The sequence below is a fragment of the Podarcis muralis genome, chromosome 3 (assembly GCF_964188315.1).
Source record: "Podarcis muralis chromosome 3, rPodMur119.hap1.1, whole genome shotgun sequence".
In the NCBI taxonomy this organism is placed as follows: domain Eukaryota; kingdom Metazoa; phylum Chordata; class Lepidosauria; order Squamata; family Lacertidae; genus Podarcis; species Podarcis muralis.
This window is the reverse complement of record NC_135657.1, coordinates 93,877,697-93,893,365: the sequence shown is the minus strand read 5'-3', so window position 1 is coordinate 93,893,365 and position 15,669 is coordinate 93,877,697. Positions and strand designations below refer to the sequence as shown.

The 15,669-nt window shown below is 45.4% G+C and overlaps 1 long non-coding RNA gene across 1 annotated transcript; it reads right to left on the bottom strand.

Moving 5' to 3' along the window:
- Positions 1 to 5,740: 5,740 nt before the first annotated feature.
- LOC114593326 (uncharacterized) lies at positions 5,741 to 14,721 on the bottom strand. The gene is made up of 3 exons (XR_003705635.2): positions 14,631 to 14,721; positions 10,709 to 10,828; positions 5,741 to 6,740 (listed from the first exon to the last, which is right to left on the bottom strand). It is a non-coding gene; the product is annotated as an uncharacterized LOC114593326 (long non-coding RNA).
- Between the last annotated feature and the right edge of the window lie 948 nt (positions 14,722 to 15,669).

The following is a 15,669-nucleotide window of genomic DNA, read 5'->3' as shown; positions in this document are numbered from 1 at the left end:
TGCAGCAAGTAAGACAAGTTCAGCCTTCCAGATTACACCATGAGTGAAGGACCTACCTTCTTTATGCTGCATTTGATCTCACCCTTACATAATTTTGCATTAAGCTCCAGTAAGCTTTGAAGGAGAAATTGGCCATCCAGAAAGGTCTTTTACTTTACCACCAAAACTCATTTACCTGCTTTATTCTTTGCTTTTCCTTTAGGCACTTCCAAAATATATTACACATTTGCTAGCTCTGTTCATTTTTCTCCTGTTTGCTGATGCAATATTTAAGAGGCACCATGATCCTAAGCACTCAGCATAGGAAATAAACTCAGCTGGAATCAATGAGTGAGACCCACTTCTATAAATAAACGTGTTCAAGATCAGCAGCCTTGTTTCGTTTTTAGTCGGCTGAGTTGTGTATGTGTGTTTTATTCTTCACTTTGGAAATTCAGGTATTGCTTTCTTGTTTGTCCTGCCGAATCCCTAAACAATCAGAGGCTTAGAAGAGTTGACATCAGCCACATCGAAGGAACAAAATCTAATTAAGATGGGAATTGATTTTTATTTAGACTGTTTAAAAATTCCTTAATCCTGACTCGGATTTCAGTCACATGCCATTTGCTTCCCCAAGAAATTCACTTCTCTGGAGAGAGACGTGTTGCTCTCTGGAGAGAGACCATAGTAGAATCCATCAGCTGGAAAGCACCTTTCTAAGGTCACCGAATCTAAAACTCTCCAGTGGGAGAACTCCCCAAACTGGAGGCCAAATTAGACATGAGTCATGATGGTGTCAGACATGCATGTTTAAATGCGGGTCGGCTGCAATTGCCTATAAAGTGGGTTTTGAAGAGCTTTGTAATATGTAATAAAAGGAAAATGAGGGTATGAGTGGTGAACCTCATCTTCTCCCAAGCTCCCCCCTCCCTCAAACTTTTGTTGTGGTTGGAGACAGGTTGTAGAAAGATTAGGAAACACCCCCCCCCAGGCATCCTTTTTATTGAGCATTCATGATGGTTTGTGCATGGGACATTGATAAGCAAAATAGACCAATTGTGGGTCCAACGGTCAAGGAGGTGGTTTCTGCATATGCTGTAGAGGGAACTGAGAGGCTGATGGGAAGGCAACTTGGGAAGACAGTCCATCTAGCAGAAAGATAACTCTGATCCTAAACTTCCACCGCCTTGTGGGATATCTCTGGGAGAAGAAAAGGCTAAGAAGTAAACCCTGTACAGATCTGGGGTGGAGGCCCTAAGATGGTGCCTTGTAGCCTCCTTCCAGCAACACCTGCAGCCAAACTGGTGCTCTGCTTTCCTTTGGATCACATCAGCAAAGCTATCATCTGGGCAGCCCAGGACCTCCATATACACTGCCCAGGGATGCTCCATGGGGAGGTCAGTCTGAGGAGGTTTGACTTCACCCCTCGAGGCACACTCCATTGTCTCCTGAGACAGATGGATGCCAGCAACAACTTTAAGACTGAGGTCCTTTTTGATAACTATCCCATGAATAGTAAAGACAGAGTGTAAAAAATCAGGTTTGAGCAGTTGCATTATACATAAAAGGTAAAGGGACCCCTGACCATTAGGTCCAGTTGCGGACGACTATGGGGTTGCGGCGCTTATCTCACTTTATTGGCCTAGGGAGCCGGCGTTTGTTCACAGACAGCTTCCGGGTCATGTGGCCAGCATGACTAAGCCGCTTCTGGCGAACCAGAGCAGCACACGGAAACGCCATTTACCTTCCCGCCGGAGTGGTATCTATTTATCTACTTGCACTTTGAGGTGCTTTCGAACTGCTAGGTTGGCAGGAGCAGGGACCGAGCAACGGGAGCTCACCCCGTTGCGGGGATTCGAACAGCAGACTTTCTGATCGGCAAGTCCTAGGCTCTGTGGTTTAACCCACAGCGCCACCCATGTCCCTTGCATTATACATAGCTGTACCTTAAAAAAGAGACAGCTTCTCAGCTAGGCATTTAGCCCGACCACCCAGCTTTCCCAAAGTGATTATAAAAGGTTGCTTCAGACATGTCCTCTTATTAGAAATGCCTTTTAAAATATTTCTATCCAGATACATATTCTATCCAGAGACATATTCAGGATTTCTCCATCATTGTTTCCCTAGGCAGCCGTGTTTTCTTTCAAGTTTCTGTTCCTTCAGTTTGATACTTAACTAAGGCACAGTACTAAATTCCAGGAGTCAATATATTTGCTAACGAGACATTATTTTAAAAATAACATTCTGATTCTGCAATGTTCGAATGAAATCATTGTGAACCTCTCCGCTTTGGGATTTTGGTAGTGGCTGATAAGGATTGGTGAGCTGCGAAATTAAAGGAGCAGCCTCTGAAACTGCATATTTAATAGGAATTGTCCTCTTTTCATTGATCTCCATGTTGTAAAACAGAATGCTCTCCGAGATCTGCTCTGGGAAAGAGATACATTTGTGCCATATTTTAATGAGTCTAAGATATGTTATGGGCTTAGTGCCATGTCGTTTCCAACATAATTTCACTGTCTGTTTATCTATTCATCCACCCATTCATATGTATATAGAGGAGCCAGAAAAACTGGCGGTGGTTGATGGATCATATATCAGTGTCTGCTCTCAACAGCATCTGAATACAAATGTGATTACACTTGACACCTTGTCCCTGCATTGCTCATCAGATTGTAGAGTGCGGAGTGTTCATACATTTTGGGTGCCCTGGCTGAATGATGTACTTTCCTAACATACTGAGTGGTTGGTGCTGGTGATATGGCCAGTATTCTTAAGGCTCCAATTTCGGCATGAAAAGAAGGAGTAGCACTGCAAACCTAAACATAGGCCGGGGCACGGTGCACTGCTTATCTGGCTTGTCAGCAGCAAGGTCACTGCTGCTTACAGAGAGAGGTGGGCGGGCAAGGAGGCGGGGCGCTCGGTTCAGTGGTGGGAGCAGTGGATTGCCACCACTGCTGCAGCCACACTGCAACCCTTTCCCTACCACCTCGCCCTCATCCTCTTGGTAACTGGAAGCAACTGAGGAATGGGGAAGATACAGTTCCCCACTTCTGCTATAAGGTTGGGAAGTGGTGGTGCATTTCCCCTTTTAAAAAAAGAAAGTTTCATTTTTACAGCAATTTCTTCTCACCAGGCTCTGAAGACAAAATGCACTTGCCTAAAGTAGACATGCAATGACAAACCTAGACAGCATCTTAAAAAGTAGAGACATCACCTTGCCAACAAAGGTCCATATAGTAAAAGCCATTGTTTTCCCAGTAGTGATGTATGGAAGTGAGAGCTGGACCATAAAGAAGGCTGATCGCCGAAGAATTGATGCTTTTGAATTATGGTGCTGGAGGAGACTCTTGAGAGTCCCATGGACTGCAAGAAGATCAAACCTCTCCATTCTTAAGGAAATCAGCCCTGAGTGCTCACTGGAAGGACAGATCGTGAAGCTGAGGCTCCAATACTTTGGCCACCTCATGAGAAGAGAAGACTCCCTGGAAAAGACCCTGATGTTGGGAAAGATGGAGAGCAAAAGGAGAAGGGGATGACAGAGGACAAGATGGTTGGATAGTGTTCTCGAAGCTACCAGCATGGGTTTGACCAAACTGCGGGAGGCAGTGGAGGACAGAAGTGCCTGGCGTGCTCTGGTCCATGGGGTCATGAAAAGTCGGACACAACTAAACGACTAAACAACAACAAAGTAGACAGAACAAGGAGACCTCTTCCAGAATTTAAACATTACATGATCAGCGAAAGACTCTTTCAAAGGATGTAAGTCAGGGCATCCTTAGCGTAACACAGCTCCTACAAACATCGATTTAGGGTCTGGTGCATGACAGTATTTATAGACTAAGGGAAAGCATGAGAAAGCAACAAATTACTTGCCCGGTCACTTACAAAGGCATTAAAACACACACTTCTGTGCATTAATAATATCCACTCCACTCCACTCCCCACCCCTACCCCACTTGCTGAACAAGGCATTGAAAAGAAATCTCTGCCCATATGTCACAATTATTTGGTTTACTTTTAAGTGCCAGATGATCTGGTATATTGTTGCTGGAGAACTCTGGAAGGACAGATGGTAAACTAACACTACTTCTTATCTTATTTTGGTTCTTGTCAGGTTCATTTGCAATGGGTTACTGGAAAGAATCCTCGTCCGTGGCTGTGGTCAAGAGCCTAACCATATTTCCTATGTCATGCAAATTGAGTTATTACAGTCATATATTCTAGGTGATAATAAAGATCATGCAGGTCCTTTACACTTCCTTTCTTTATTTGTAGGTACAGAATTGAGTGTTTGACTCTCATGTGAATTAGAGATTCAAGCAGGATAGAGCAAATTCTCTTTAGAATGTATGTCTTTTCTCCTTAGGGGGCAGGAATGACATATGGAATCATGTGTAAGGGAGATCCTACATCAGTCTACCTCCTGTTCTCTACTAAAGAATATATATAGGGCTCTGATGGTATAAAAAAATAAATAAGGAGAAATCGTAAGCCTACAGTTCCAATCCCACCTCTGCCAAATTACTCACACACTAAATTGCCACGTGAATGCTACTTAATCTCTCGGACAAGGCCGGCCTGCCCATGAGGCAGGCTGAGGCAGTGGCCTCAGGTGGCAGAATTCCAAGAGGTGGCACCCCCACAGGTGCCCTGGCTGCCCCTCTGCCACTGGCAGAGAGGTGGCGGCGGCAGCAGCAGCAGCAGTTTCTGGTGAGATCTTGTGTGCTTTGTAAGATCTCACAATATTTTGGCAAGATCTCCTGACGGCTGTTCTAATGATTATTGGCAGGCTGAGGGTTGAGTAAAGTGAGGCCTATCAGCATTTACTTATTTATTATCAATGAATTTATAGCCTGCCTTTTCTGCAACATACACAAAGCGGATCAAACAAAATCAACACAGTAAGCAAAAACAAAACAACGCCCCCGCCCCCCAAGATACAGATATAGCCTAAAAAGGCAACCTAAAAACCAAGAAAATGCAGCCTAAAAACCAACCAACCAACCAACCAACCGTTAAGATAAAGCAGCAGTTTTAAAAGAAGCTGGTTCTTTATCTTTTAGTAAATCACTTCAGACTGTTTCCTGGGAAGCATTAGTTAAATGAATTGAAATTGCACAATAAAAACCTGAGAAATATTTAATTCAACTTGTTTCCTCAGTATTTCATGTGTGTTTACAATGTTGTTCATGACCTTATTTTTAAACACCACTGAGATCATCAGAACAAAATTTTGTATGTGGGTCCAGAATGTAATTCTACTTTTGGCATATTTCTTAGCACCTATATAGCCTCCTCTAGAAGGGCAATGCGTAGTTTACACTGCAGGAGAAAGTATCATTTTTGAATGTTTGCTTTTGTAAATCTATTTGCTTGCTGAGTATGCCGAAACGATTGTTTGCTGTACAGTGGTGCCCCGCAAGACGAATGCCTCGCAAGACGAAAAACTCGCTAGACGAAAGGGTTTTCCGTTTTTTGAGTCGTTCCGCAAGACGAATTTCCCTATGGGCTTGCTTCGCAAGAAGAAACGTCTTGCGAGTTCTTGCGAGTTTGTTTCCTTTTTCTTAAAGCCGCTAAGCCATTAATAGCCGCTAAGCCTCTAAGCCTCTAAGCCGCTAATAGCCGCTAATAGCCGCTAAGCCGCTAATAGCCGCTAAACCGCTAAGCCGCTAATAGCAGTGCTTCGCAAGACGAAAAAACCGCAAGACGAAGAGACTCGCGGAATGGATTAATTTCATCTTGCGAGGCACCACTGTATTTATATTGTTGTGGCCTATGGGTTTAGATGATACGTTTTTATGCATTGTTCACTTTTCAGCGTGAGTTCCTCCATCTGGCAAGGCGACCTCTGTCCCAGGGTTCACATATAAGTGTGCATACATAGGACGGTCCAAGTCCATTTCCTCTCTCCTTGCATATGTTTTTCAGGACACTTCCTTCTCTAGACTCCAAGCAGTCTTTGTCGTCCAGGCCATTTTGCTGCCTGAGGCAAGGGGATGAGATGTGCAGAATCCAACCAGGCTGACAGACTGGCTGGTGATGGGAGAACATCTTCCACTGCACTGGAGGTCAAAGCCCAGCTCAGGAGGCACTGCCCCCAGCACCTGCTGCCTGAGGCAGCTGCTTCATTCTGCCAAAGGGTAGGGCCAGGCCTGCTGCGAGTGTGTGAGAGAATATTGCCTTTTAAATACCTGGCCATGAGGCAAACATTCCAAACATTTGCTGGCGTGGGGTTTGTTCAGTGTCTAGTTTGAGAAATATTGTGAACAGGAACTATTATAGCCAAGTCTATTACTCTCTAATAGTGTGGCCATTAGAAACCTATTCTGGTGGTAATTGATCATTAAAGGAGAGAGAGAGAGAGAGAGAGAGAGAGAGAGAGAAATCATTGGCCAGCCCTCTGTGTGCTCTAATGCCAACAGCGGGCAGCTGACCAACCCTTTCCCTGTGCCATAACAAAAAGCTACTTTGCTTATTGCAATTAAGAATGTGATCTAAAAGCCAATGGACAGATCGGTGTGTAAGTGCGAAAGACGGTAATTAAGTAATGCGGTATATATGATATATAGAATGCCTGAGAGGAAAATGAGCAACGGTTATAGTACGCTAATGGGGTAATATTTAGTCATCTAAATAAAACAGAGGCAGATGAAGACAACGTAGCTAGGATTTCCAAATGCTCCTACTGAGTCCATCCCATTTTGATACCCTTCCAGGCTGGGATGGAGGTACAGCTTGAAGGCCTTCTTCCATCATTCCTGTAGAGACAGAACAGCATTTCAGAGGAATACAGAAAGGCAAAGTGTGTAGCTTAGTGAATGTTAGAGACTCAAGGAAACAGGAGAAATACAGGAAGTTGTATCCAATGCAACGGTATCATATGGGGAGCAAAATCCAGTTGCACAACAGAACTTTAACATCCCCTGCATGTGTGAGCACACACCTGCACACTCTCAAATCTTTTCTAGGTGGTTGGGAAACCCTTCAAAGCAATTTTTTTTGGCTGAGTGGGGGGTGCGCTGGGAGAGAAAAAGAAGGGGAAGTCTCATTGTATGAGCAGAAACCCCCTGCAATGCAGGAATCTCAGCTAAGGTAACAATTACAGATGGCCCTCCAACCTCTGCTTAAAAACTTCCAAGGAAGGAGAGTCCACTACCTGCTGGGGGAGACTGTTCCACTGCTGAACAGCTCTTACTGTTGAACAGTAGGGATGCAGGTGGCACTGTGGTCTAAACCACTGAGCCTCTTGGGCTTGCCGATCAGAAGGTCGGCGGTTTGAATCCCCACGACGGAGTGAGCTCCCATTGCTCTGTCCCAGCTCCTGCCAACCTAGAAGTTCGAAAGGACATCAAAGTGCAAGTAGATAAATAGGTACTGCTCTGGCGGGAAGGTAAACGGCATTTCCGTGCACTGCTCTGGTTTCCGTCACAGCCAGAAGTGGTTTAGTCATGCCAGCCACATAACCCAGAAAGCTGTCTGTGGACAAACGCCGGCTCCCTCAGCCTGAGAGCACCACAGCCCCATAATCGCCTTTGACTGGATTTAACCATCCAGGGGTCCTTTACCGTTACCTTTACTGTTTGACAGTGGTACTTATACCCTTTTGGGATGACCCAAAATGATTCTTTTTCTGACATCAACATCTTCATTAAATTAAATGTACCACTTAATGCCAAAATATGTTAAACGGGATAGAACTGCAACTTAGGAAGAAGGGTTGGGTCCTTCAACAAACGGCGGTTCATAGATATAACTAAGCAGAGAAAATCACTGAGAGCAAGATGTTCATTGCATCCGCTGAGCCCTTCCCTTATAGCTGGCATTACGGGTAGCCTCCCAGATGTTTTTGGGTTAAAGAGTAGTTCCCACCTCCTAGCAACCCATATAATTGGCTGTTTCTGGGCCCTGTTGTTGTTTTCCAAGGCTGGGAGGCCTTCTTGATAGTCCCTCTCCCCGTATCCATGGAAATCTAAGGCAAAAGAGGCTTTAAAAGAGGCTTTAGGAATGGTTGTTATGTATATTTCTAATGCATGTCACAGCTTTAGTCCAGGTCAAAGAGGAAGCAGACAATCTGACAAGCGGGAGCTGAGTTTAAACAGTGACAGAGAGATCTGTCTGCCATTTCAAGGCTGCAGCTGCTCCAGAACTGGCTTGCCCTATTTCAAAGCAGGCGATTTGGGTGGGAGAGGGATTTTGTTGTGTTAGCCATTGTCACTTCAAATTTCTTTGCTAGGGATGCTTGAGTAAAGTTGATCTCCATGAATTCTGATAGAGTGGCCTGACACAAACTGTCCAGACTAATGTGCCGACCAGAACTTAGTTATTCAGTGCCTTTCAACCATCCTGAATTTTCTGATGCAGTTTGAGAAAAGAGATAATTATGTGGATTTCCCTCCCTTTAAACCCACAGATTAATGCAGAAACAGAATGGAATAGACTTTTCAGTGGGCACATGCAAAAGTGACCCAGACTGGAAATAGATAAGTTTTTATTTCCTCCTTTATTGAAAGTTAAAAATTATTATACGCACACTAAACGTGGTGAGACATAAATAAAAGAGAAAGATAAAAAGAGAAATAGCACCCGTGTAGAAGGAAAAGTAAAGGGGGGGCACAGGGGGGAAAAACCCCAAAACTGTATACTTTGCAAAGCTGTGTGGTGCTGTGGTCTAAACCACTGAGCCTCTTGGGCTTGCCAATCGGAAGGTTGGTGGTTCGAATCCCCAGGACAGGGTGAGCTCCCATTGCTCTGTCCCAGCTTCTGCCAACCTAGCAGTTCAAAAGCACGCCAGTGCAAGTAGATAAATAGGTACTGCTGCAGCGGCAAGGTAAATGCGTTTCCATGCGCTCTGGCTTCCGTCATGGTGTCCTGTTGTGCCGGAAGTGGTTTAGTCATGCTGGCCACATGATCTAGAAAGCTGTCTGTGGACAAACACAGGCTCCCTTGGCCTGAAAGCGAGATGAGCGCCGCAACCCCATAGTCACCTTGGCCTGGACTTAACCATCCGGGGGTCCTTTCCCTTTACCTTTATCGTAATTCACCAGATCTTAACCTATCAATATTTGTAAGAATGGATTCCAAATATCCAAATAGATAAGTTAAGTCACGCTTTTAGAGAGCTAGGGATAGAGACACACACTCTAGCATAATCAAAAGTTGCAGGGGAAGGCATCAAAGAGCTCAATGCTGCTCAATCCAGAGCATTGGATTGGCTATGCCACTGCACCTGCCACTGCACTCCCCAGTGCTCCCTCTAGGAAACTAGCAGTGGCGTCGGGAAGCCAGGAGTGGTATTACTCACAGCAGACCTACTGAAATCAGTGAACACATCTAAATTAATTCCATTAATTTCAATGGCTTCACTTAGTTGACCTAGGTGGGTTCACTCAACGCTTGTATGGTGCATTTAAGCTGTTAGAGAGTAGGCTCTGGATGTGTGTCTGGGGAACCCCGCCAAAAGTGCTACTTTTCTAGAAAAAGATCTGCCAGTATTCATGAAGAGCACCTCTCTTGTTGTCTTATAATGGCAATGGTGCCCACATGAGAGGCGCCGTAGCTGAGTTTTGGCTGAAAAAGAGCCCTGGTAGGGACCATGTATGGTCAAGTGATGGTCAAGAGAGCCAGTGTGGTGTAGTGGTTAAGAGCGGTAGTCTTGTAATCTGGTGAAACGGGTTCGCTTCCCCGCTCCTCCACATGCAGCTGCTGGGTGACCTTGGGCTAGTCACACTTCTCTGAAGTCTCTCAGCCTCACTCACCTTACAGAGTGTTTGTTGTGGGGGAAGAAGGGAAAGGAGAATGTGAGCCGCTTTGAGACTCCTTCGGGTAGTGATAAAGCGGGATATCAAATCCAAACTCCTCCTCCTCCTCTTCTTCTTCTTGCATAGGTGAGGGTGGAGCTGAGCCCACAATGACAGATCTCTCTTGCTGGTTCAGGGAATGAGGGCTAGATGATTTGGATCTTGAATTCAACTAAGGGTTATGGGACTTTGGTACAAACACACACACACAGAGTGATTTGGGGAGATATGTTGCGAGAACTCCAGATTTGACTAAGCACTTAGAAGTTTGTGAATTAATGGCTCTACAGAAATAAATTACTAACAGTAAATTGCTAGGAATAAATAATGCTTCTCCTAATAAATGAGTATACAGTGGAATTTCTTTTGCATTGCCCCATGTAGTTACATTTTCATATTGACTAGACAGAGATTATGAGAGGCATGTCAACTGTTTACGGTTAGGGTTGTTTTCTGTATTAAGTAATGCATACTATAAAATTCATGGGATTTAAAATGCTATCTCTGCTCCCTCTTGTGTTGGGGGGGGGGGCAGTGGCAGACACCATTAATTTGTAAGCATTAGTAAAATAAGATGCAGTTGCAGGAAATGTAATTGGATCATCTTTGTATTTTATGCCAGCATGTCTGAGGAATGTTAAAATAGGCACCGTGAGCACAGCGACATGACTCTGACAGCAATACAGTAGCTGTTGGAAGCTTGAGAAATAATAGCCAACTTCGCTTTCCATTGTCACTTTCGGGTACCACCTCTCACAGGCACCATTCATTAGGCAAGAAAGGCTGCAAGCCTGGAAGCTTAATGGACTTAAACCTTTTGTAATATTAATATGTTCTATAATCACAATTCCATTAGGGGGGAGAAAGGTTTCCTCTGCTGTGAACCAGAAAAAAGCATAATTTCAGCCTGCAGTCCTCGATCCACTTACCCTAGAGTAGGCCTACTGAATTCAATGGGACTGATGTCTGCATAGGCATGCAGAGGACTGCGCTATTAATCACCAAAGGCCATCTTTTCTCATTCCATTGCAGCTTTTCAAACCTGCTGCCTGGCAGAAACAACAACACCAAAATCTAAGGTAAAAATCTCAGCAGAATATATGGGTTGCCTCAGTAGCCCAATTAACACCTGCAGGAGCTCATCCGGAATGGTGATGATTTGGCTATTATTATTATTGCTGTTGTTATAATAATAATCATGTGTGTGAGAGAGATGGGGGGGGGATATCCAAGCTCCATGCTAATGCATGCAAATCATGTACTTATACATGAGTGTGGTGTTATTCCAGGAACACATTGCCGGAGCTTTGTGAAACTTGGCTATTAGAGAACCATCTACCAGAGAAGATGCCCAATCTTGTCACCTTTCATTTCGTCTTGCTTTTGTCCCTTGCTGTCAACCACCAATCTTCATGTGTTTCCCAGGCACCTTTCCTTTAATTCCCCAGAATTGTAGTCTTTGGAGTTCTTCCTCCCCTCACCCACTGTTCCCAATAAAATACAGTGGTACCTCTGGTTAAGAACTTAATTCATTCTGGAGGTCCGTTCTTAACCTGAAACTGTTCTTAATCTGAAGTACCACTTTAGCTAATGGGGCCTCCTGCTGCCACCGTGCGATTTCTGTTCTCATCCTGAAGCAAAGTTCTTAACCTGAGGTACTATTTCTGGGTTAGCGGAGTCTGTAACCTGAAGCGTCTGTAACCTGAGGTACCACTGTAACATCAAATTCACAGATTTGCACGTATACACAATAAACTGAATACAATTTGGTGGGAAGTCTGGCCCTCAAAGGATAGGGCAAGATGAGACTTTGAAATGGCTGGATCCTGAAATGGCTGGTGAAGGGCCCACCTTTAGCTTCCGTTTGTGAGGAGCAAAGAAATTAGCAAGGGGAATGAGAGTACTCGCAATAAATCCACACATTTAAAAGAGAGAGCGCGGAAAAGACTTAGATAATAAAAAGGAACTGAACAGTACAGAGCATATAGTACAGTGCTGAGTTCATGGAATACAGTTTCAGTACTCTGCAATGCACACAGCATGATTACATCTACAGATGTGCAGAAAATAGCTCTTAATACTGCAGGACTGTAATCTGGCATGGGTGGGGAAATAAGGAGTTCTCTGAGGAAGTAAAAGGGTGTTCCAAGAAAATCACTTTACTGAATGATTGCATCTTGTTACTGCTGCCTATTTCACATTTTTTCCTTCTATGTAACACATGCTTACATGTGCATATACAATATGTTTCTGTGCAACAGAGCATTACTGCACACATTGAATCATGTGATGCCAGCTAGTAAAATGCTTTCTTTTTCAGGAATATACTTCAGCACATTTCCGGCTCTGCAGGTATTACATTCTCTGGCCATTAGGGAGCACATAAAAAGGCTTTTCTTCCGAGGCCCAGTTTCTAAAAGTGTTGCTAAGCTAAATACGGGGAGTTTTAAAAGCACAATGCAGCCCTGATGCAACCCTGTTCCCCGTGTAAGTAGGGGCTACAAGCCCTTCAGGTTGCAGCTAAGACAGTGTTATGTCCTTCTGAAGAACAGGAACAGGAAACCTGTGACTGTCCAGATGTCATTGGACTCCAGCTTCCATCAGCCCTAACCAGCATGGCCAGTGGTGCAGGATTTTGTGTCCAAAAACAGACCACTTGGCTTGCATCTGTACCAAATGAAGCACCTGAAGCAGAGGAGCCATAGCTTAGTGGTGGAGTACAGGATTTACATCAATCCCCAACATATACCTGAAGGAGTATACCTGAAGGAGTATACCTGAAGAAGATGCTCTGCCACTGAGCTATGGCCCTTCTCAGCTGGAAATCCTGAGCTAGGTTCTGACTCTGTATGCGTTCCTAAATGTCAGGGAGTTGATAAAGCGTGTCCTCACTAAAAGAGGGCACGTGCTGCGGTGAGACCTGGAAACTGACCTCCTGGTTGTGGGTGGGTTTATTGGACAGCCACAACACCCAATTGGTAGGTCCCTCATTGCTAGGTTTAATCTGGCCAATGGGGAGCTGTTTAAATGGACCAAGGGACCTATATATACCTATGCACGTGACCCAGAGCTTCCTCTTTTGGCTCATGCATTGGAACACCCACCCACCTCTCCCTATATTTAGGGCATTCTGCAGCTAACCTTGCTATGCCGTCATGTGTTGTCTGTCATTGGGACAGGGGCACAGCAGGAATTTCCCCCACTTGGCTGATTGGCTGTTGCCATTTGGGTTTTGCCTGCCATGTAGCAAATTGTCACAACTTGTAAGGTTGCGGATAGGCTCTGGTTCATGTGATAGGGATGGGAGAACGCTCTCGCCATCCCTATGTGAAGGGTATTCCGTTAAAGGAATCCAGGGACTCAACTTGGTTTGGTCAACCCCCGAGAGGGGGTTGTGCCTGAGTCCAGGGGAGCATCTGGGGAGTGGACATAGTCTGTTCCCAGGCTTTCCACCTACCTCAGGTGTTCACCCTTGGCTGACCTATGATAGAGCTCTGAGTCAGCGCTACCTGCAAGGGTGCAGGGAGCCAGTCGAACCAGAGCCTATGCAACCACTCACTTTCAGTAATCAATAAAGTTGTGGCCTAAATTCTGCCAAAAACCAAAACTAAAATTTGAGTTAAATGTGTGTTTATTTAGGGGGGAGGTCTCTGGGTCTGAACATGCAAGAACAGCTCATTCGCAGATCAGAGAAAGGGAGGGAAACACCATTTAACTCGCAGTTAGTTTCTTTTTCAAGGAAACAGAACAGAGAACATATGGAGACCACTGAGATACGCTTCACCTAGGTGAAGCAATTGCTGGGACTGGCTTGCACCTCCCACTTTACTCCTTTCCCTCTGTGTCCAGCCTCTCCCTCTATCTATGGGGAGCCCCAAGGGACCCTTTCTATTTCTGCCTGGCTCTCTGCTCTGTGATGTGCCTCAGACGCCTTGTTCTGGGAGTGTGGAGGGGCTTGCAAGCTGTCAGCAGAAAAGCTGTCAGGGTGGCTCACTGGTGAAGCTGCTAAGTCTGATTCCTGGCTTTGCACCTGTCTGTTTCCTCCTCTTCCTCGTCCTCCAAGCTCCCAGTCTCTTGTCCTTCCCAGCTCTTCCCCTCCTCTGGTGTGCATCCAATTGTTCACCACCAAGATCCAGGATCCAATTTTTCTCCCTCTGTGCTTTCCCTGGAAGGGGCTTTTGTTCAGGTGGTTTCCACCACTTCTCCTCATCTAGCCTGTCCCTGACACTAAATTCTGCTGGGGTTTTTATTCATTGCATGCCGACAGCTAAACGGAAATGCTCCGGTGTGAAAGTGTGGATTCTAGAAAGGCAAAGTCTTTTTCAGTCAGCAGCACCGTCAAAGCAACTTCAGAGAGGAGCCTAACTCCAGCACCTCTGTAAAACCAGCTCTCCCCCACTTATTAAAAAATCTGCTGATAAGACGCCGAAGCAGCAAATCAATTTGCTAAGGCTGGTCCGTTGCATCAAGCCGTCGCTGCAAACGCCCACCCTGCTCGGTGCTACGCTTGCCTTTTTGCCAGGATATCAATCCGCCCCTCCTTACTACACAATTTCCTTCTCAGCTCCAGCTTCGCACCAGTCGTCTTCTCTCCCATTTGCGAAATTCTGGGGCTGTTTATTTTCTTGGCCTGACAACAAATGGCCCTGGAATATTTTTTTCGAGTGCTTCTCCTGTTGCAGCCGACAGTCTCTCTAAGCCTTCTGGGGTACATTAGCTCCGTTTCAGGAAAGCAGGAAGGCAGCGGCAAGGAAATAAATGGGTTCTGGCGCTCTGGGGAGATGAGAAAGGTCTGAAGCGCAAAGACGCCGTGGAAAAGAAACATGGCTAAATGAAGGGAAATATACTTACTTTTGCACTGTTAAGCCTCACACGCAGGCAAAAACTCAAGGAAAGCCCGAGGCTAGGGAGGGACTGGGGTCAGCCCTCGCTGCCCCTTAGAAATGCCCAGGCTGCTGTGTAGAGGCTTAGTATAATTTGGGCTTCTGGATTCAACAATGTTAGTCCAATAAACCATTTTTATTGCAACATGCAAAGCTGAGTTGCCAGCAGTCCCTAAATTTACGGAGGCCCATTAATTTATTTCACATGCCGCACATTTCTCTTCTCTCTCCCTCCCCCCCCCCTTCAACCCCCCCCCCCCCCCAAGAAAAGCCTCACTGATCGTAAATTGTACATTTAGAAAGACTGGACGGGGCTTTTTTTTTTAAATGTCAACAATTATTCACTCTTTTGGCAACAATTCATGTATAGCATTTGGACATTAATATATGTATGCTATATGCTACTTGGGTCTGACGTTCTTTAAACCAACAGAGAATGCGCCCTGAAATTCTGCATTCGGGACAGGAGCAACGCAGCCGAGTTTGGGGTTTCCTTGGCTTGGAATATGAACTTGGCGACTCGTAATGCTGACCTTGAAGGGGCGTGTTACCCCCCCCCCCCCCACTGGGTTCGTCTTTTGTTCAGCTTCAATGTGAAGGTGAGAGTTACCTGCACTGAGTTCTTTTCTTGGTTGGATTGCAGTAAGAAAATAACTCCTACCTCTAACATACGCACACACGTACACTGGCTGCTGCACTGATAACCACAGCAGGAGCAGGACAGAGCAGGGTGCTTCTTCCACCTCCCCTGTCGTGATCCTCCTCTTCCTCCTCTATTTCTAGCCAACTTTGGTGCCTTGAACACCAGGAAGTGCCTGATGCACATCCTCCAAGTGTTCGCCTATTCTCCAGGGACACCCCTGATTTAGAGAAGCCATCCCAGTTTTTGATCTGATCACAGAATGTCCCACTTTTCCTTAAGGTAAAGGTAAAGGGACCCCTGACCATTAGGTCCAGTCGTGACCGACTCTGGGGTTGCAGCGCTCATCTCGCTCTATAGGCTGAGG